This window comes from Acinonyx jubatus, chromosome A2, assembly GCF_027475565.1.
Source record: "Acinonyx jubatus isolate Ajub_Pintada_27869175 chromosome A2, VMU_Ajub_asm_v1.0, whole genome shotgun sequence".
Taxonomy (NCBI): Eukaryota; Metazoa; Chordata; class Mammalia; order Carnivora; family Felidae; genus Acinonyx; species Acinonyx jubatus.
In genome coordinates, this window is record NC_069383.1 from 109,639,126 (window position 1) to 109,660,590 (window position 21,465).

Genomic DNA, 21,465 nt, shown 5'->3' on the forward strand with positions numbered 1-21,465 from the left:
ATTGACATCAGACATCCCTTGATTCACATCCCACTCTACCAATTACTGCGTGGAGCGATGCAGAGTGACCTGTAGTGGGTCTCTGTTGCCTATTTGTAAAATGGTGAACATAATCTTTCCCTAAAGTGGTTAAAATGGAGATGATCCAAAGGTATATAGTACAGGGTCACGGGAGATACTCAATATATACGGGTGCCCTTCCTCAACCCGTTGTAAGTTTGTCAAATAACCACTCTCTTGTGTCTTAACACTCAGATTTCTCCCTAAGAAAGCCTGTTCCTACAGCATGCTTTGTGAATCCTGAAGAACTCAGGGCACACAGTAGGACTCTTTAGTTGTGATCAGGGCCTTCTGCAGAAGGACACTAATGGAAGAGCCAGTTCATTCACGTCCTCTCTTCCCTGGCATTCATTATTCCAGGGTAACAGGGAATGGCTGAGACATCCGTTTGCGGGTTCAACATGGCGCCGTCCTGCTCATTGTACGAGCCTCAAAGATGGCGACAACCACTAAGGGGCAGACATGTTTGTGCCACATGATCAAGGTTCAGCCCAGAGGCGGCCGGAACGTGACGGAAGATTGAGGCGGGGCTCCTCCCCCGCACTCTTGGCGTCGAGCGTCTCGTGACAGGTACTTCCGCTCGGGGCGGCGGCGGTGGCGGAAGTGGGAGCGGAGCCGGAGTCTTGGCCATAAAGCCTGAGGCGGCGGCAGCGGCGGCGTTGAAGGCTTGGGGAGTGCCGAGGAGTCCTCTGGAACCGGAACTTGGACTTCTCTGCCTCTGTCCCCCCTTGCATCTCCTCCTCGGTGGGAGCCCTAGCTACGCGCCCGGCCCGGAGCCCCCAGCGGAGCGGCCGCGGTAAGCATTGGGCCCAGCCCGGCCGGTGGCCTGGTCCCATCCCCCTCCTCAGCTCCTCGGTCGCCTGGGCCTCGCGTCGTCCGTGTCTTGGGCAGGCTCTGGACCCAGCGCAGGCCTCGCGGGGAAACTCCGCGGCGCCCAGGGCCCAAGCGCAGGCCCGGACCGCGCCCGGCCGGGGGGGAGGTCAGAGGTCGCGGGGTGTGACCTCTGGCCGGGTTGCGGACCCCGGGCCGGCTGTCCCGGACGCCTTGTTTATTGGTGGCGTCAAGACCCGCGACCCGGGAGGGTCTCCTGATTCGGGTGGCTTCTGGGCACTGGGGGCCCTGCGCCGCGGCGGGACGCGCTGTTGGGCTGGGGCTCTGGGGGTAGCTAGCCGGAGTGTGTCGGAGCCGACCCCGCCCGCTGACTTGTCCGGGGGACGCTGGCCCGGGACCCGCCGACCGCGCGGGCCTTGTTAACAGGCGCCCAAGGCTGAGCCACGTTCCTGTCTGTCTGTTCAGTTGAACAGCCCGACCCTGCTAATGAGAGAGGTTCCCTGACAGCAACTGAGTCAAGGCAGTGAGTCAGATCACGTGCACTGGGCTCTCCCCAAGCACTTGTATACATGTGAGACGCCTCTGGCTCTGGGAGACAGGGAGCTTTTTGTCCTAAGTATGTTGTAAATCCTGAGAGAAGTTTTCAAACTTACTGGGGGGGAAAGATGGTGTTTGGCTGTCGGGCTGTGTTGGGATTCCACCGCGTCGGGGGATCTTCTACCGCATTAAATTGAACCTTGGTGCCTAGTGGTTCTTAAAAGTGGAAAATCGAGAAGAATAATAGCAAGCATTTGAGCGTGTGTTGTATTTTGGGCAGATGGGCAAGAACTTTGCACAGATCATTATGTTTAATTCTCGGAACGGCCCTCTGAAGTAACCATTATTGTCAGAGAACGGAGAGGTTAACTTGTTTGTCCAAGGTCACCGTAAATAACTTCTGGAGGGAGATTCGACCCCGGGCAGTCAGACTCCCGAGTACTCTGATCAGTCCCTGGGTTGTACTGCTTTCCCGTGCTGCTGAAGTTGGTGATCCATCTTTCGCCGTCTGGTGTATCTGCCCCTCTCTGCCTCCTCTGTTTTAGTGATGCGTTTGAAAGCCTGTTCTGGTTCCCTCATAAACCGTAAGCTGTTCTCTGTGCGGTTGTGACTTTTAACACAGCTTGTTTGTAGCGTAGTGCTCGTAAAGTAGAAGCTCTCCAGTTCCAGCAGAGTGCTCGATTGAGGTCTGAAGAATGTTGTTACTTAAATCTTTGGTCAAACAAGTTAAGTCTGGCAATCCTGCCGTGTGGACAGCCTTTCTTCAAACCTTAGTGTGTGGGTATCTAGCCAGTTGGTTCTTTCCTGTTGAAAATACTGTATCTTCTCTTTGGACTCCAAAAGAACAGGCTCTTGTCTCTTCCTTGTGACTTAAGCAGCTGATTAGCCGCATGACTTCTCATCCACGGATTAATAGAGTCTCCTATTAGTGTGTTTGTCTTCAGACTTGGGAGAGTTTGCTCAGATTTGAGTCTAAGAACTGGAAGGTGAGTTGTGAGTGCTTCTGAAGATACTGTCCAAGCTGAAGCTTAGTCCTCACAACCCTGTTGTATTCTAATTTCTTTTTTTTTTTTTAACTTTTATACCTGAACTGATATATTTAAGCGGGTGGTAAGTGCGTAGTACTTAAGTGGTAAGTCTTAAACAATGTCTGTGTTTAGAAGGGAGTAGTGATGAGCACTTTTTCATTCATTCGGATGTTTTGAGTATCTAGCATGTATTAGGCATTACTGGTTATTGACTCAGAGAGGTAGGTGTGGTTCCTGTCCTAAAGGAGTTTAAAAGTGGTGTGTGATTGTGGCCAGGCGTTCTGTTGTGGAATGGCTTGGTGGTAGAACCTGAGGCTTTTGGAAAGAGTGGTTTCTCACCTTTTCCCAAGTGAGTTCATAGTAGGCAGTCTGGTGTTCCGGCCAATTCGAAGGCTTTGTTAATTGCACTGGCATTTGTATGGTTTGCTCTTAAGGTACAGAAGATAATATTACAGTTTCAAATTGATCATGCTTTTTGAAGAGTAACCTTCAACACTAAGCTTGTTTCTCCTTTTGCTCTAGTGGCATTTTGTTGTTGTTGTGCACTGGAGGGAGTTCATGTCACTGCCATTTGACACTGCAAACGTTAGCTGTTGCTCTTTGAGCAAAGGCACATTTGGCATGCTGGATTTTTTTTCTTTAGCTGATGAAGAAAGTTTGATATAGTGCTTACCAGTTACAGTGTCCGTATTATACTAAACAAAACCCTGTGCCGTCCCTTCTTCTGCAACTGTTCTGTCTTCCCTTTCAAAGGAGACGTGAGTTTTGCCTTTGTGGTAGAACTGCATGAGTAAACAAACAGAAGGGTGGAATGTAGAAGGCATTCTAAAAATAGGTTTGTTAGTATATCTCTCCAGGTGATTCTTAGCAATCACTTGGGGCATTTGCTTGTTTTGTTATGTTTTGGGGGGCCAACCAGGCCTAAGCCCCCAACCCCATCATCAAAAAGCACTACTTTATAGTACAGTATGGCTTTGCATCCGATTCCTGACCCCACCACTGAGTGAGGCAAAATGGTTTTGGTTATTTGATTAGCTTTTAATAAATCTCCAAAGAGAATTACACAAATAACATCTCTGCCCTTATATTTGGTATTAACCTTTCTGTGCAAAGGTGTAGCAAATTCAGACCACACACATGTGATAGTCTTATACACTGTTCCTTTCTGAGATTTGACATAAATAGTTCTCATTATGCCTGTGATAAAATGTCCTAATTCTGTATCTATATAATTCAACAAATATGGCTGAGGATTTGACAAGATATTGGACTAGGAGTTATAAGCAAGGTTTTCCAGGGAAGTAAGGAGGTGGAATCCTCTTGAGTAAGGCTAAACAGTGGTTCCCTTGGCGCTGATGTCATCCTCTGAGGGAGACTGAAGCTCTAGAAATTAGCACTCCCCCCCCTGCGGCTACTGGCTTTCTGCTGACTCTTATCTCCCAAGTAAGGTTGCCATTGTATTCTCAGTCATCCATTCCTATGTGTTATCAAACATTTATCTGTTAATGCTATCTAATAGCTCCGTAGGGTTGTACCTCTGCAGTTTGCTGCAGAAACATTTTCAATGTGTTGATCTCTTCAGTATTTGCTCTCACATCTTCCCTCTATTTTCTGACTTTTCATAAACACAGAAAAATAGTTTGTATTTATGTTTTAAAACTTTTTCATGGTAATTGTGGTCAGTGTGATTTGTGAATCAAAGGTAAAAGTGATGTGTCGTGGGTGAAATCAGAACAGGCCTTGTAGCAGTGCCTCTGACTAGTTTCAATTTTAGTACTCAGGCTGTGATTTCAAAAACAAATTTAAGAATAGCTACTTGCAGAATATCTCTGTGGGGGAGGAAGAAAGCTTGGGAGTTGGTTCCAGTGGTGACATACAGTGTTGGCCTCGTTCATTTGCCTGAAGATGCAGTACTTAATGCGGGGGACCTCTAGCCTCTCCTGGGCTGTCTGATGATGTCATCGCTGCCGTGGAGATCAGTCTGACTGATTTTGTTGTCCATTTCCTGGTTGCCTCCGACTGTTTGCTTTAGGGGCAGAGTAAATCTGAAGCCTATTTAGGGAGGTCTGGGGACCTGGGCAGTTTAGGAATCCTGTAACCTCACTTGGCTCTCAAATGAGCTTGCTTGTGTGACTGCTGCCAGACCCAGTGAAGGAGCGTCTCTGTTCTCCCTGACTCTTCAAGTAACGACAGCTTATGCTTGCTACTGGCTTTCCTGGAGTCACCAGCCCAGTTCCGGAATCCTTTAAAAATTGCGTTGGGAGGTAAATAGTTAACATCGTTGGTTTCCAATGTCTGTATGCAATTTTAATTAAAAGTCTATTTCAGATGGATAAACTCTTAGTTCGAGTTAATTTGAGAATACATGACAGAGCCGAAAAAACCCAGTCTTAACAGCACAGACTTTATGAAAAGTAGTGCCTCTTACATATGGTAGTCAGTCTACCAACAGTGCTCTGTGCACTGTGCACTTAGAGATCTGGGGACCCCAGAGATAACTCTGGGTCATCTGGGCAGCCCACAGGGTAAGAGCCCCTCTGAAATTCTGTGACCTGTGCCAGCTGATGGTTGTTAGAGAGTACTAACGTTTTGTAGAAACGTTACTACGTGATACTTGTCTTTAAATAGATGCTCTTTAGTGTTTGTGTATTGCCTACCTTTTACATAAGGTTTCATTTGGTGCTTAGAACATCTCTGTACGCTGAGAGGATAGCCTTTTCTGTTTTTGTGTCTGAGAGAGCTACTGCTGGTGCTCAGGTGGCCCAGCTCCTAGACAATGCTAATCTAGGTCTGCTGAAACACATAGCTCAGTGCTCTTTCTGATACACCACTCTCCCTTTTTGATTATACATGATTGCCTTAAAGCCCTCGGCATTTGACTCCTTTTAAAAATGTATTTGTCTGGAGCTCTTGTGTGGGGCAGTCCAACTCTGGACTTCCTCTCAGGTCAAGATCAAGCCCTGCATCAGGTTTTGTGCTGATAGCGCAGAGCCTGCTTGTGATTCTCTTTGTTTCTCTCTCTCTCTCTCTCTGCCCCTCCCTTGCCTGCTCCTGCATGTGCTCTGTCTCAAAATAAATAATAATAAACATTAAAAAAAGGTTTTTCTTCCACTATTGTTTATTTTAACGTTTATTTTTTTAAGTAATCTCTACACCCAACATGGGGCTCAAACTCACAACTCCAATCTCAAGAGTTGTATGATCTTCCAACTGAGCCAGCCAGACACCCCCCCAACAACCTTTTGTTTAAAATGACGTTACTCGGGACACCTGGGTGGCTCAGTCACTTGTGACATGATCTCACAGTTCCTGAGTTCGAGCCTTGCGTCAAGCTCTGTATTGATAGCTTGGAGCCTGGAGCCTGCTTTGGATTCTCTGCCTCTCTCTGTCCTTCTGCCTCTCTTCCTCATTTGCCACGCACTCTCTCTCAAGAACAAACAAATAAATAAAGCATTTAAAAAACTTCGGGGTGCCTGGGTGGCTCAGTCGGTTGGGCGGCCAACTTCGGCTCAGGTCATAATCTCGCAGTCCGTGAGTTCGAGCCCTGCGTCGGGCTCTGTGCTGACAGCTCAGAGCCTGGAGCCTGTTTCAGATTCTGTGTCTCCCTCTCGCTGACCCTCCCCTGTTCATGCTCTGTCTCTCTCTGTCTCAAAAATAATATAAATAAAACGTTAAAAAAATTAAATAAATAAATAACTTAATAAAATGATGTTTCTCTTTTGCTCGTTATTAAATGAATCTGTTCTTTTAAAGGAAACACACACACACACTAGGGAAATACAGAAGTAAAAAGGAAAAAAACCACCATTCACTATCCAGAGGAAGACCGCAGAGTTAACTGGTTGTTTTCTTCCTATGAATCCATCCTTTAATACCTTTCTTTTATGAAATAGACTAAAATATGGTGTGAGAATTTAACTATGACTGGGACTGGACACTTGAATCCTTTGACCTATGGGACTTCTCCTAATAAACACTGTGATGGGAAGCTGGGGACCATGAGGCTAGCTGTGGTTTTCAGATGTTTAATGGCAACAGGTGAAGAACCTGATGGATTCAGTTCCAGAATAAAGTTATTTGGCATGGTGACGCTGGATAAGTAAAATGTTGCCCTGATTTTTAAGTAATTTGTCATTTTTATATGCTGCTAAACTTTGAAGTTGAAGCAGAACATACTTATAGAAAAGTACACAAGTGAACTTGGAGACATTTATATAAATGCTTTTTGGGGTTTTTTTTAATGTTTATTTTTGAGAGAGAACACAAGTGGGGGAGGGACAGAGAGAGAGAGAGGGAGACACAGAATCTGAAGCAGGCTCCAGGCTCTGAGCGCTTAGCAAAGAGCCCGACGCGGGGATCAAACTCACGAACCACAAAATCATGACTTTAGCTGAAGTTGGATGCTTAACCGACTGAGAGACTCAGGTGCCCCAACTTGGAGGATTTTGGTAAATTTAGAAGCCCCCTTGTGCCTCCTTCAAATCATTATCATCCCCTGGTCCCTAGGTAATGAGTCTGCTGATTTTTAGCACTGTAGTGTGATTTTGCCCGAATTGGACTTTACATAAATGGGGTTATACGCTATGTACTCTTCTGTGTCTCGTTTCTCTGATCCATTATTGTTTGTGAGATTTTGTATTGAGTGCAGTTCTCAACTCCATTTTTATTGCTCAGAAGTGTTCCATTGTGTGGTATACCAGATGTATTTATTAATTTATTGACGTGCATTTGGGTAGCTTATAACTTTTTGGCTGTTACAAATAATGTTGTATGAATGTTCTTGTGTGGTCAGAATGTTTTTCTGACTAATACGTGTTCGTATTTCTATTAGGTTAATACCGAGGAGTGGAAAGGCTTAATTTTAGGCTTAAAATGTATATGTATTCTTTTGCTAAGGCTGCTGTAATAAATACCACAGACTGAGTGGCTTAACAAAAAGAAAAAAGTTTCGCCATAATTCTCGAAGCTAGAAGCTCAAGATGCTGTGTTGTGTTGGCGGGGTTGATTTGTTTGTTTGGAGACTTCTCTTAGCTTGTAGATGGCTGTCCTGTGTCCTCACGTGCCTGTGTCCTAGTCTCTTCTCATAAGGACATCAGTCATTGATTAGAGCTCACTCTCATGACCTCATTTAATCTTAATCACATCTTTAAAGTTCCTGTCTCTGAAGATAGTCATATTTTGAGGTATTGGGGGTTAGGACTTCCACATATGAATTTGGGGCGGATACAGTTCAGCCCATAACAGTATCTGTTACACTTTGGTATAGATACTGTCAATTATCCACTTGTTGTACCAGCTTACACTCCCACCAGCAGTGTTTTGCATTTATGATCTGGATCCATTCCTGCTGGTGGAATGGGCCCCAAAGGATCATCTGTGCTTTCATTCAAATTCTTCTTTGCTTTGACACTTGAGTCCTTAAAATACTGGATTCCATCATACACATGCTAGAAATAGGTCTGTTTACATGTTCTGACTGACCATTTACATATTGGTGTTTGACCAACAGCTTTCTGGCTAAGTGATCTTGAGCTTTGTACATCCACTGTAGACCTTAGTTTGGTTGGAATGATATTACATGACTTTGCTTCCCCCCACCCCCACTCTAAACTCCTTGAGGGCAGAGATAAATTATTCTAGGATGGATCTTGAAATATTCAGTAAACTTAAACAAATTTTTCCAGTTCTAACTTTGCACAGTAAATTACTATTTGTAGCATGTAAGTTATGCTTCTGGGCCAGTGATTAATATGTAGAGCTTTCCTGAATGCTGAACTGTGTTTTGTGTTCATTTGACAGATTTTTATTGTCTGCTGTAAGAAAACACTGCTGACAGCTGTGGGGAGTATAAAATGAAGATCACTGGAGGTTTAGGAATAATTGTAAAACAAGGCAAATGAGAGTCATGAAAATAGCTTAAAGAAAATGCTAGAGGTGTTCAAATGGCTGGGTTAGGTGGGTGCTGGGTAGAGTTGTGGTATGGAAGGGAGACTTGGGAACCCCATTGTAATTGGAGAGACTGGCATAAGCAAATGAATGGAGGTAAGGAAATGCTAAGGCAGATGGAATGACTGCATTATCTCCAATTTGGGAATGAGTAGATGTACGGGGGCCAGATGGAGTGGGGGAGGGGAGGCACTGTAGTGCCTTCTTGAAGGGTTTATGTTTAACAAAGTGATACTTCAATAGATAATGCTAGGATAGGGCATAATCCTCTCACTTGAAGTCACAACCCTATTGAGTAAGGCAGGTGGTACCCCTGGTATGGGTAAGGAATGACTTTGATGTTATAATTTACCTAAAGAAACACACATTGAGAGATTAGTGGGGCTAGGAGTCAAATACAAATGTGTTTAAACCTTCAAAGAGGTGCTTCCTTAGAAGTGCATTTAACACAGATTAAAAGGAGTTGGTTTGGAGGGATGGAATGGAGAAGGAGCAGTTAGTTTGGTTTTCCTCTTTAGCCAGCCAGCCCACTATGGGCTCCTTTTAGCAATTTATGAGCAATCTATTTTACTGGTAAATGCCTGAGATAAGCAAGGGTTGCTATAAAAGCTTTGAGTTATTGAAATGGTTCTGTGGTTCTGTGTAACTGTCTATTTTACTAGCTAGCTGCTTTCCAGTCTGTTTTACCAAAAAAGAAAAAAAAAAAAAAGGCACTACCATCCGGGTCTCTGACTAAAGCCTCTGCTCTTGGTTTGGTACCTGCCTTTAGAAAGCTCGAGAGCAGTGAGCACACCATAGTGGAGAATCTATTGGGCTGGGTTGCCAAGTCCTCTTAACAAGAATTGCTTTTCAAGAAACTTGCTTTTTTAATTTTAATTTTATTTATTAAAAAAAATTTAATGTTTATTCATTTTTGAGAGAAAGGGAGACACAGAATCTGAAGCAGGCTCCAGACTCTGAGCTGTCAGCACAGAGCCTGACGTGAGCCATGAGATCATGACCTGAGCTGAAGTCAGACGCTCAACCTACTGAGCCACCCAGGTGCCCCAATTTATTTTTTTAATTTACATCCAAGTTAGTTAGCATATAGTGCCACAATGATTTCGGGAGTAGATTCCTTAATGGCCCTTACCCGTATAGCCCATCCCCCTTCCCACAACCCCTCCAGTAACCCTCTGTTCGTTCTCCATATTTAAGAGTCTCTTGTGTTTTGTCCCCCTCCCTTTTTTATATTATTTTTTCTTCCTTTCCCTTATGTTCATCTGTTTTGTCTCTTAAAGTCCTCATATGAGTGAAGTCATATATTTGTCTTTCTCTAATTTTGCTTAGCATAATATTCTCTAGTTCCATCCATGTAGTTGCAAATGGTAAGATTTCATTCTTTTTGATTGCCAAGTAATACTCATTTTCTTTATCCATTCATCCGTGGATGGACATTTGGGCTCTTTCCATACTTTGGCTATTGTTGATAGTGCTGCTATAAACATTGGGGTGCATGTGCCCCTTTGGAAGAGCACACCTGTATCCCTTAGATAAATACCTAATAGTGCAATTGCTGGGTTGTGGGGTAGTTCTATTTTTAATTTTTTGAGGAACCTCCATACTGTTTTCTGGAATGGCTGCACCAGTTTGCATTCCCACCAGCAGTGCAAAAGGGATCCTCTTTCTCCGCATCCTTGCCAACATTGTTGTTGCCTGAGTTGTTAATGTTAGCCATTCTGACAGGGGTGAGGTGGGCTCTCATTGTGGTTTTGATTTGTACTTCCCTGATGATGAGTGATGTTGAGCATTTTTTCATGTGTCGGTTGGCCATCTGGATGTCTTCTTTGGAGAAGTGTCTATTCCTGTCTTTTACCCATTTCTTCACTGGATTATTTGTTTTTGGAGTGTTGAGTTGGATAAGTTCTTTTAGATTTTGGATACTGACCCTTTTTCTGATATGTCGTTTGCAAATATCTTCCCCCATTCTGTAGGTTGCCTTTTAGTTTTGCTGATTGTTTCCTTCACTGTGCAGAAGCTTTTTATTTTGATGAGGTCCCAGTAGTTCATGTTTGCTGTTGTTTCCCTTGCCTCTGAGGACCAGTTGAGTAAGAAGTTGCTGAGGCCAAGATCAAAGAGGTTTTTGCCTGCTTTCTCCTTGAGGATTTTGATGGCTTCCTGTCTTATATTGAAGTCTTTCATCCATTTTGAGTTTATTTTTGTGTATTGTGTAAGAAAGTGGTCCAAATTCATTTTTCCGCATGTTGCTGTCCAGTTTTCCCAGCACCACTTGCTGAAGAGACTGTCTTGCTTCCAGTGGATAGTCTTTCCTGCTTTGTCAAAGATTAGTTGGCCATACATTTGTGGGTCCCTTTCTGGGTTCTCTATTCTGTTCCATTGATCTGAGTGTTCTTGTGCCAGTACCATACTGTTCAAGAAACTTGCTTCTTTGTAAAACTTGCCTTAGTTTTTCCCCCTCTTCATGAGTGATACATGGAATAAAGTGTGTATATATAATTATTCTTTTACAGAACTCAACTGTTACCTTGTTTAAGCTTCACTTCAAAGTTCAATCTAAGCAGCATGTGAGTTATTACCATCTCTTCGCAGACACGGAAATGGCCTGAAAGGATGCGCTCAGTACCATGGAGTCCCCAGGTAGTGGGATTAGAACTGGTACTTCATATTCCAAGTAGCCAAATGTTTCTTTAACCCTAATAGTTGTGAGAAAAATAACATATAGAAGAAGAGCTTATGTAAATTTTATTTGGTTTTGTTTAAGGGTTTGTAAAAAGAAGGATGCTTTGTTCTCTTTTGATATGTAAACTTCCAGGTAGTGAATTTTCCAGCAGAATGAGACTGAATAGGCTATGTTATTCTGCAGCAATAAATAACCTCAAAATGGTTGAAAGCAACTCAGGTTTATTTTCTGCTTGTGCAGCATGTGCATCATGAGTTTTCCAGGGGCTCTGCCTCATTCCTACTCCACCTGAAGGAGCAGCGACAATATGGAATATTGCTGGGCATCTTGGCAAAGTGAAAAAGGACTATTGGAAGGTCTTGCTCCTGAAGTTAAATGTTCCAGCCCAGAGGGACACGTCACTTCTGCTTACAACTCACTGGCCAGAATGAGTCACACCACACCAGAGACCAAGAAGTGGGATTCTGCCGTGGGCTTGGAAAGCACAGAGTTGGAAATATTTAGGAAATAGTACTAGTTGTATCGTGGCTTGCTGTAATAGGTAATAGGTGTTGGGGGAAAGACTGCCTCATAGATTCTTGCCCCAGTCAACTGGTAATTTAAATGCCAAAAGGATAACAAATTGCCTCACTCACAAATCACCTTTCTATCCTAAGAAATCTACTTCTTTCAAATGGTGTATAATAGGGGCGCCTGGGTGGCTCAGTCAGTTAAGCATCTGACTTCTGCTCAGGTCACAGCGGGGAGCCTGCTTGGGATTCTCTCTGCCCCTCCCCTGCGCACGTGTTCTCTCTTTCTTTCTCTCTAAAAAATTGATTTTTTAAAAAATTTATCAAATAAACAATGTGATCATCTCAACTCAAGTGTCTTGAAATGCCCTTTGCATGAAGTAGGTGTGAAAGAAACAGCCAAGTGTGAGCATTCCCTTGCCTGCCATATTTTCAGTGTTGGAATCCTATAGATACCCTAAATGTCTTTTTACTGATTTCTCGCTCCCCTTCTCCCCCAGTCCTTCTCCTAAAGTGCTACCAGATAGTCATAGTCTTAAAAGTACTCCTAAGTCCTATTCTTTCCATGCCCCCAGAACCCTTTGTTTTTTCAGTGCCCTTGGTTATTTCCCTCCACAGACTGCCTGCAGCTGGTCTTCCTGGTTTTGTGCTTTCTCTGATACAGACCCTTTATTGAGAGTTGTTTTACTTACCTTTTCCTTAGGACACTTTGTTCCCTGCTGCTTTCAGCTTGGTTCCTGCCAAGTCCCCTCATTTCTGTTACATCTGTTGGGATCTTGCCTGGCTCAGGTACCACCAGCTTCATTTTTAGCCTGTACTATTCTTAGCTTTCCTTGAATCCCTGTGACTTGTATTTCATGTGTGTGTCTGACACACACACATATATGCATCTTACCTACTCTAGGAGAGGGGCTTCAGGGTAGATCCTAGACTAATTTATGTCCCCCCCCCCCCCCAAAGCTAATCATTTGAAAGAAAGAACTAAAAATATATTCTCCAAGTGGTTTTTTATACACACACACACACACACACACACACACTCTCTCTCTCTCTCTCTATTGTGTTCTCTGGCTGAAAAAAAAAAAAAAAGAAATTCATGTTTGAAATCAGTAGGCCAGAGGCTGTAGGGTGCAGAGACTTCCTTAAGCAGGGCCACAGGATGACTCTCAAGTGAGTACCTAAGCTTCTGTTTCCATTTTTGAAAAATGAGAGTAGCGGATTGGCTGTCCTCAAGATCCTTTCATATTTTGGCTTTCTTTGGCTCTTGGTCATACTGCAGTGGCTTTTGCAATATCCCAACTGGCAAGATGACTTTGAGTACCCTTTCAGCAATTTCAAAGCTGTCACCTACATGGAGCCCTGCTCATTCACTTCTTTATGAGGAGCGAGAATAACCTCACTGTATAGAGGTGGTTAGATTTTTCCTGAAGTGAACTTGTTTCTAAATTACAGAAGCAAGTGAATAGGTTTCTGTCACCCTCCTGGATAATTTGGTGACTATATTTATCTTTGTCCACTTATTTGATCATTTCCTTATAATTGTTATTCATACTTAAAATTTGGTATATATTACCATACAGCCTCCAAGAAGTTTGCGTACTTAACATTTGTAGCTTGAGAATTCTATTTATATAGTTGCCTATGTCAGTCATCAGTTTTCTTAATGGTTGCCAGTTCAGTGGGAAAAATTTAAATGATACCTCATTTCCATTTCATTGATGATAGATTAAACTTTTAAAAAATAGTAGCCATTTATTTTTCTTCTGTGATTTGACTGTTTTGTATAAAGCCCAAGTGAGACAGGTTTTTGTTTTAACCTAAACTTTTTATCTATAGCAAGAATATTGACACTTTTTCATGTTGCAAACGTTCCAGCCTTGTTTCTCATGGCTTGGTTTGGTTGATGGTGTGTTTTTGTAGTAAAGAAACTTCTCTGTAGTCAACTGTTGATTTGTGTGTGGGGGGTGGGGGGGTTTACATTATTATATGTTGGCCCAACCTATCCTGAGGGCAGTAAAACAGTGTTTTCCCCTAGTATTTAGCACATTGGAATTCATTTTTTTTTTTTCAACGTTTATTTATTTTTGGGACAGAGAGAGACAGAGCATGAGCGGGGGAGGGGCAGAGAGAGAGGGAGACACAGAATCAGAAACAGGCTCCAGGCTCTGAGCCGTCAGCCCAGAGCCTGACGCGGGGCTCGAACTCACGGACCGCGAGATCGTGACCTGGCTGAAGTTGGACACTTAACCGACTGCACCACCCAGGCGCCCCCATTTTTTTTTTTTTTTTAAGGTTTTATTTATTTCTGAGACAGAGAGACAGAGAGAGAGGGAGACACAGAACCCAAGCAGGCTTCAGGCTCTGAGCTGTCAGCACAGAGCCCGACGGCGGGCTCGAACTCACAAACTGTGAGATCATGACCTGAGCCAAAGTCGGACGCTTAACCGACTGAGCCACCCAGGCGCCCCCGGAATTCTTATATATGATGCAATATGATGTCAGAATCGTTGTCTCGGTATTTCATTATATTGTCATCCTTTTCTCACTGACTAGAAATCTTTTTATCACATACTAATTACCCACCTACATGTGTCTTTTTTTAACTTTTCCATTCTTTGTCTCTGGGACAGTACTGCTGTCTTATTTGCTTCTGCTTCATAATACATTTTGATAAGTTTGCAGTTTTCCATCTTGCATAGAACTCTGTTGAAGTTAGGCTCAAAACACGTTTGCTTCTGATTAAATTGGTACTCTTTCTACCCTGGTCCCTTAATTTGTAGGACAGTTTCATCCATCAAGTTTAGAAGAAGCTTTTACTAAGGTGCCCTCTGACAGAGGGAAGCAGTGAAATTCTCTCCCCTATGTATCTGGGACAAATACTATATAATGGCTCATGTAGCCAGTAGGTTTCATTGAGCAGCCACCATGTCCGAACCCTTGTGCAAGGCAATAGCTGTACGAATAGTAGAAAACCTGCTGGTTTCTGACCCCCAGTGAGCCTTGGATTTGGTGGGGCAGTGGTACACATCTTTTAGTCTTTTTTTTTTTTAATTTTTTTTAGCGTGTTTATTTTTGACAGAGAGAGAGAGAGAGAGAGAGAGAGACAGAGCATGAATGGGGGAGGGTCAGAGAGAGAGGGAGACACAGAATCTGAAGCAGGCTCCAGGCTCTGAGCTGTCAGCACAGAGCCCGACGCGGGGCTCGAACTCACGGACTGTGAGATCATGACCTGAGCCAAAGTCGGTCGCTCAACCAACTGAGCCACCCAGGTGCCCCACATCTTTTAATCTTAGTATCCAGATGCCATATGTAAAGGATTGAAAAAGGACACTGGAAAGCAAGTATTAGGTTTTAAGTTATGTTCATGAAGCTTTTATGTATTTCATTTTTTTTTTTTTTTTTAAGGTTTATTTATTTTTGAGAGACTGAGACAGAGTGCTAGTAGGGGGAGGTGGGGGAGAGAGAGGGAGACAGAATTCGAAGCAGACACCAGGCTCTTGAGCCGTCAGCGCAGGGCTGGGCTCAAACTCAAAAACTGAGATCATGACCTGAGCCCAAGTCAGAAGCTTAACTGACCAAGCCCCCTCATGTTTTGTCTTCTGTGGTCATTTCTTGCAGTATTTGAACATACACAGTTACTTATAATCTGTATTCTAGATGGATTTTTTACTAACTTTTCTTGTCTAACTTGGACAAAATAGATTTGTCTGTCACTCCTGGTAGAGGGTTGTAGTAGATTCCATAGGAATGTCCCAAACTTGGCAAGAGTTACAAATGTTTTTTTCCTTTTATTAATTAATTCTAATATATAAGGAGGGAGTTAATTAATTTTCACAGATGAAGATCACACCATTGGGCCAGTCTTTATTTTCAGGGTTGTTAAAGGAATGTTAGTCTGATGTGGTAAAAAATGATTGCCTTTCTACAGGAAAAAAGTACACTGGGTCTGCCAGTTCTTCCTTTTTTCCCTTTGCTTATTATCTTCTAAAGTTATAGCTAATCATTTTGCATGACGTCAACATGAAATTCTGTGTACATATGACTGGCCACCACTCTGACAAATGGCAGCCTTCTATGGCTTGCGGTTCTCTGAGCCCATAAAGTCGTCTGGAGTTATAGAGCACCCACGATCTACTTGGGGGAGAGAAAGGAGTGCTGTCTCTGTGAAGGTTGGAACCTTGTGGCCAGATTTCTGTTAGCCCACTGGAGCCATGAGGCAGTAGCAAGATTCCACTTGTGAGTTAGGGAAGGGGGTGGGAGGTTAGAGGGGAGTGAGGAGGAAGGAGCTCATGTTGGCCAGCCTTGGAATGTACCCCCTCCCCAGACACATGGTGTACACACACATTTAACGAATAACTTCACCTGTGGTTGTTCACAGGCCAAAATCAAACAGTGCATGTCAGAATCTGAGAAGGGAGTTGGTTTTTCTCCTTCTTACTGCTCTGGTAGGGAACAAGTTCTACCCCTGGTGATACAGGGGAAGTGGACGTGTAGTTATTCAGGCATGCAAGTATCCAAATGGTGCTTCGTGCCGAGGGCTACACTAGGGAAATGCCAAAGGAGTAAGATAGTTCCTGTCCTGGAGGAATGTTTCTTTTTGACAGCATGACACATGAGGAGCCACCCACAAAAGGGGGTGATGTAGTATGAAAAAGATTTGATAGGAGGCTTTTGGACAGGTGTTGAGTTTTTGGATGTGAGGAGGAGGTAATGATACACTTCATAAATCTCATTGTACAGAAGGAAACCTTGAAAACAAATATTTTCATACCTCAGTCCCTCCTACCTTAGAGACAATAGTGAACCCTATAAAGTTGATTGGTTTTGACCAAACATGACACTTTCATAGGATTCAGCCTAATAAACACAAATGGAAACATTATCTTGTTCTGTACCATACTTAAAGAAAACCTGGGGCACCTGGGTGGCTCAGTTGGTTAAGTGTCCAACTCTTGATTTAGGCCGGGGTCGTGATCTCATGGTTGTGGGATTGAGCCCCACGTCAGGCTCCACGCTCAGCATGGAGCCTGCTTAAGATTCTCTCCCTCTGCTGCTCCCCTGCTTGGGCACATGTGCTTGCTTGTGCTCTCTCTCTCACAGAAAAAAATCTAACTACACTTTAGAATGTTCACTCATAATACATGTAAGTCTGTCCCTGTGTATTTATGTGTTTTGAATATGCATTTTGAAGCAGGGGCAGATTTCTTTTCCCCACTTGTATTTTCTTGGCTGAGAGAGATGCATCAAGGAAAGGGGAGAAGTGGACTTATGACCTTCCAAATGTGTTAATGTGGCCAAACCTGCAAGTAGGTGTCTAGATTTTTGGCAGTGATTGATTTGAGGTGATAGATTTGAGAGGACGGTACGCCTTAAAAATGAGGAAAGACTGGGGCAATACAGTAAGAAATCCAGGTGGTATGCACCGCTGCTCAGGTAGTTCCAGGTGCGGCAGGCTTTGTGTTTTTCAGGTATGTTACCGTTCAAGAGCGTAGGCAGGAAGCACTATGATGTTCTGTAAAGGCAACAGATTTTTGGTACCTCTCTTTTTCACATTAACCACATCTCGTTATGATAATCTATCCATATTTACGTATTTGAAAGGAAAAGACAAGAAAATATGAGGGACATTACTCTGGTTGAAAGGATTTACAAGTTGTATAGAATGGGTATGATGTGTATAAGCCTGGTGTAAGATGGTGACTGTGGCTCTAAAAGCAAGAATGCCTATTTGACAGGCTTTACGCAGATAGGGGTCGGCTTGGGCAAGCATAGCCAAGTTGGTGAAAGAGGAAGCAGAGCTAACTGCTCCTGAAAAGACAGGATTAACCAAAGATGCCTAGGCAGTGCTGGCATGGTGTGGTGCCCTGACTTGTATCCATTTCTGGTGATACTCAAAGGAAGTTCTCAACTTCCCCTGTTGCTCCTAACCAGTGATTATGTCCTATTCATGGTGAACTCATTTATAGTTACAGCCTCTAACTGCTAAACTGTTGATGTAGTTTGGCTGGTTTTGGAGGAAGAATTTGTTTGATGGGAATCGCTGACTGTTAGGACATTAATTTTCCAACCATTGTAACTCTCAGCTTATCCTACTGATAGAAATTTCTTACTTCAAAAAAGGCATGTTTTAAAGAGAGAAGGTTTTTGGAGTGAGAGCTAAGTACTTTACCTGTATGGAGCATTCTTTGTATCCTTTCTTATGTATGCATCCAGAAAGATGCTTCTATTAAGGCAAAGGAATATTCAAGTTCCTAATGTGTGCTGAGCACAAAGAAGTGTTAACTCTTCTTCAGAGCCCTGGATGGTTGAATAATGACTCTTTTTTTGTTGTTGTTAATTTTTTTACGGTTTTATTTTTAAGTATCTCTACACCCAGTGTGGGGCTTGCACTCACAACCCTGAAATCAAGAGCTGGATGCTCTACCAACTGTGGCAGCCAGGTGCCCCCACACTCAACAGTTTGTTTTTTATTTTTTAAAATTTACATCCAAATTAGTTAGCATATAGTGCAACAATGATTTCAGGAGTAGATTCCTTAGTGCCCCTTACCCATTTAGCCCCTCTACCCTCCCATAACCACCCCCCCCCCCAGTAACCCTCTGTTTGTTCTCCATATTTAAGAGTCTCTTCTGTTTTTTTCCCCTCCCTGTTTTTATATTATTTTTGTTTCCCTTCCCTTATGTTCATCTGTTTTACCTGTTAAAGTCCTCATATGAGTGAAGTCGTATGTTTTTTGTCTTTCTCTGACTAATTTCACTTAGCATAATACCCTTCAGTTCCATCCACGTAGTTGCAAATGGCAAGATTTCATTCTTTTTGATTGCCGAGTGATACTCCATAATTTTATTTATATATATATATATATATATATATATATATGTGATATGTGTGTGTGTATATATATATATATACACACACACACACACCACATCTTCTTTATCCATTCATCTGTTGATGGACATTTGGGCTCTTTCCATACTTTGGCTATTGTCGATAGTGCTGCTATAAACATGGGGGTGCATGTGTCCCTTCGAACAGCACACCTGTATCCTGTGGATAAATGCCTAGTTGTGCAATTGCTGGGTCGTAGGGTAGTTCTATTTTTAGTTTTTTGAGGAACCTCCATACTGTTTTCCAGAGTGGCTTCACCAGCTTGCATTCCCAAATAATGACTCCTGAAGTGGATTCTGTGCCATGTTCCCAGTCAACTAACTACCTCTTAATACAACATTTCACTTCTAATATTTTGAACAGTACTTAAACCCAGGAGCCACTAGTTTGATATTTTGAGTCTGTGCTATTAGATTATATTCGTCTTCTGCCGCATGTCAAATCTGTTCCTGTGATGGTCTTCTGTGGTCACAAAAGATTTAAGGAAGAACTTACATTTAGGGAAGGAATGACTCATTCTGATCCCTTACCAAAACTAGAAAACAAATCATACTTCTGTTCAAAAAATAGGCATGTACCTGGCATTTTCTGCTGAGAGAATTAACAGTGATTCAAGGACTTGATTGAGTTTGGTCAAGGACTAAAAATTGGACTCGTTCACTGATATTTAAATTAAGACTATAGGAACACCTGGGTGGCTCAGTCAGTTAAGCATCTGGCTCTTGGTTTTGGCTCAGGTCATGATCTCACAGGTCGTGAGTTTGAGCCCCGCATTGGGCTCTGTGCTGACAGTGCAGACAGAGCCTGCTTGAGATCCTCTCTCTCCCCCCTGCCCTGCCCCTCCCCTGCTTGCTCACTCTCTCTCAAAATAAACTTAAAAAAAATTAAGGCTATAGACCACAGTGATATCACACAAAATGACAGAGTGGGAAGCTTTGGAGGTCAGTCCCTCTACCAGTCAAAGCCATTGACCTAGAGAGAGTGGTTAGAATCAACTGTTTTGAAACTCTGGAACCTGATTGGATGGAGATGTGCTTCACGCAGGGATAGGCTACTGATCTTTCATAAGTGAGTGGTGTGCTTACAAATGGACGGTTCCAGCTTTCAGCAAGCAACAATGAGCAATCCCTGATGAACAAGAGAGTGAGATTTCCAGGATACCACATTATAGTACTCAGAATGTTCATTTCTCAACAACAACAAAAATCTGAAACATAAAGAAACAGAAAAGTGCGTCCCATTCACAGGAAACAAAGGAATTGGACAGAAACTATCTTGGAGGAAGCTCAGACATTGGAATTGTAAGTCAAAGACGTTAAATTAACTGTGTTAAATATACTCAAAGAGGTAACGGAAACCATGGACAAAGAACTAAAGGAAATGGAGAATACAATGTCTGAACAAAATGAGAACATCAAGAAAAAATATATAAAAAGAAAAAAATTCCGGCGCAGAAAGTTACAGTAACTGAAATGAAATTTATTAGAAGGGTTTAGGAGCAGATTTGAGCAGACAGAAGAAAAGATCAGCAAGCTGAAGATAAAACCATCAAAATTATTCAGTCTGAGGAACAGGAAAAAGAATTACAAAAAGTAACACAGCCTGAGTGACCTGTGGGACACCATCAAGCATGCCAAATATACTTCCTAGGAGCCCCAGAGGGGGAATATATACGAGGGGTAAAACATTTTTGAAAATATAATGGTCCAAACCTTCCAAAATCTAATGACTCTATGCATCTAAGAAGCTTAATGAACTCCAAGTAGGGTAAACTCAAAGGAGATTTACACCAAGGCACATTTATAGTAGAGTAGTAACTTGAACTTTCAAAGCAACAAGGACTTGAAAGCAAGAGAATCAACTTGTCATATATAAGAGATTCTAAATAAGATTTTAGCAGCTGATTTTTTTTTATTTCAAGATTTTTTTTTAATGTTCCCTATTTATTTTGAGAGAGGCAGGGGAGGGGCAGAGAGAGAGGGAGGGAAAGAATCCCAAGCAGGCTCTGTGCTGTCAATGTTGAGCCCAACAAAGGGTTGCATCTCATGAAGTGTGAGATCGTGACTGGAGCTGAGATCAAGAGTTGGATGTCTAAGCCACTGAGCCACCCAGGAGCTCCCAACAGCTGATTTTTTATGAAAAATCATGGATGCCAGAAGATGGTAAAAATGGCATATTTTGAAGTCCTGAAAGAAGAAAAAAAATAATCTTATCAACTAAGAATTCTGTGTCTGGCAGAGCTATCCTTTAAGAATGAAGGAGAAATTAAGATATTTCCAAATGATGAACAAAAGTTGAGGGTATTCCTTACTGGTACGCCTGCCCCACAGGAGATGCTAGAGGGAGTTCTTCAGGATGAAGTGAAAAGACACTGGATGCTAACTCAAAGCCATAAGGAGAAATAACACTGGTAAGGATAACTATGCAGGCAAATTTAAAAGCCACTATTCTTGCTCTTTTTGTTCTCTTTTTTTCTTACATTTATAACATGAAAGTTATAAATTTGTCATAACAGCCACACAGTGTATATAGATGTAATCTTTGATAATATAAAGGACAAAGATTAGAACAGAGTGTATACTATTGAAACGAATCGATATTGTTTAAACTAGGTTATTATAAGTTTAAGATGTTAATTGTAATCCCTGACGTAACTACTAAGAAAATAATAAATATACACAAGGGGAAAGAAGAGGAAATTGAAATGGTATGTAAAAATTACATTAAAAATTCAACTAAATACAAAAATATCAGTAAAGGAAGAAATGAACAACAACCAGAAATAGACATTTAGAAAACAAATAGTATATGACAGAGGTAAAGACTTCCTTATCAATACTTACCAACTCCTCTTGCCCGAGCGTCTTGCACACACAGCATGTACTTCTTACATTGCTCCTGCCCACAGCTCTTTGTGTCCAGTCTCTGGTTGATCTGTACTGTGTTGCCAGGCTCCCTGGAGCTCAGCATCTTCTTTCTCTAC

At 42.5% G+C, this 21,465-nt stretch overlaps 1 protein-coding gene across 1 annotated transcript in view; it reads left to right on the plus strand.

The window, feature by feature from the left end:
- Positions 1-629: 629 nt before the first annotated feature.
- RAB7A (RAB7A, member RAS oncogene family) overlaps positions 630-21,465 on the plus strand; it is a 70,274-nt gene continuing 49,438 nt past the window's right edge. The window contains exon 1 of the mRNA XM_027049819.2: positions 630-856. The gene's annotated coding sequence lies outside the window, so the exon portion shown is untranslated. The remainder of the gene's footprint in view (positions 857-21,465) is intronic.